Genomic DNA, 1,460 nt, shown 5'->3' on the forward strand with positions numbered 1-1,460 from the left:
CCCTGGACAGCAGTAAGGAGCAGCTACTCAAAGAAGGTGAGGCCAAAGGAGGATAGTGGCCTTATTTGACCTACCTGCCCTCACCTACTCATTCACCCACTTGTGCTGCATAGAAGCTGCTCAAAGTGAAGCTGGATGATGTGAAGCATCAGCTGTGCTCTGTATATGGGGCCGAGGGCACCTCCACCATTGCTGATGGGCTCTTCCTCCATAGCCAGGAGGCAGCAGCACAAGATGTGGAGGTGGAGAGGCCTGGGGGAAGGAGTGGCCTATGCTGACCCTGCCACTGGGCCCCCCAGGCAGCTGTTCCAGGAGGACAACAAGAAAGCTGAGTAGCTCCTGGCAGGTGCTACCCAGCACCGTCAGCAGCTTCAGTAGAAGTGCCAGAAGCTGCAGCAGATGTGACAGGTGGGCACAGAATCCCTATCCCCCAGGCCCTCCCTAGGAAGGTGGCTGAGGGGACCGCTTCTCCCTTCTGTCTCTGTTTCTTCACACCCTTTTTTCTCTCCTCCACCCCCTCTTCCTTCATCTCACCCTCCTAGCCCACCCGTTCCTGTCCAGGCTGAGGCATGGGATGCAGGTTCCTGCCCAAGCCCAGAGCAAGCAAGAGGAAGGTGCCNAGGTGAGAGAGGATAAGGGGGAGGGAATGGCCAGTACCAAGACCTTGAGTCTAGACTGTGGCTGGGTGCACCAAGGGGCAGAGAAGTAGGAAGTGAGGCATGGTGAGTAAATGACTGGATCCAGGTGGGTTTCTCTGAGGCATGGGGGAAGGCTGGAGGTGTGGGCTGGCCTCCTTTCTGTCCCCCTTAGAGGCCAGAGTGGCTGGTGAGGGAGATTTATGCCCTGGACAGCAGTAAGGAGCAGCTACTCAAAGAAGGTGAGGCCAAAGGAGGATAGTGGCCCTTATTTGACCTACCTGCCCTCACCTACTCATTCACCCGCTTGTGCTGCATAGAAGCTGCTCAAAGTGAAGCTGGATGATGTGAAGCATCAACTGTGCTCTGTATATGGGGCCGAGGGCACCTCCACCATTGCTGATGGGCTCTTCCTCCATAGCCAGGAGGCAGCAGCGTAAGATGTGGAGGTGGAGAGGCCTGGGGGAAGGAGTGGCCTATGCTGACCCTGCCACTGGCCCCCCCAGGCAGCTGTTCCAGGAGGACAACAAGAAGGCTGAGTAGCTCCTGGCAGGTGCTACCCAGCACCATCAGCAGGTGCAGTAGAAGTGCCAGAAGCTGCAGCAGATGTGACAGGTGGGCACAGAATCCCTATCCCCCAGGCCCTCCCCAGGAAGGTGGCTGAGGGGACCGCTTCTCCCTTCTGTCTCTGTTTCTTCACACCCTTTTGTCTCTCCTCCACCCCCTCTTCCTTCATCTCACCCTCTTACCCACCCCCTCCTGTGCAGGCTGAGGCATGGGATGCAGGTTCCTGCCCAAGCCCAGAGCAAGCAAGAGGAAGGTGCC

The 1,460-nt window shown here is 57.7% G+C and overlaps 1 pseudogene; it reads left to right on the plus strand.

Moving 5' to 3' along the window:
* Nucleotides 1-1,247, plus strand: part of LOC103606809 — a 7,755-nt pseudogene extending 6,508 nt beyond the window's left edge.
* Nucleotides 1,248-1,460: the final 213 nt, after the last annotated feature.

Source organism: Galeopterus variegatus, unplaced genomic scaffold, assembly GCF_000696425.1.
Source record: "Galeopterus variegatus unplaced genomic scaffold, G_variegatus-3.0.2 Scaffold6856, whole genome shotgun sequence".
NCBI lineage: Eukaryota > Metazoa > Chordata > Mammalia > Dermoptera > Cynocephalidae > Galeopterus > Galeopterus variegatus.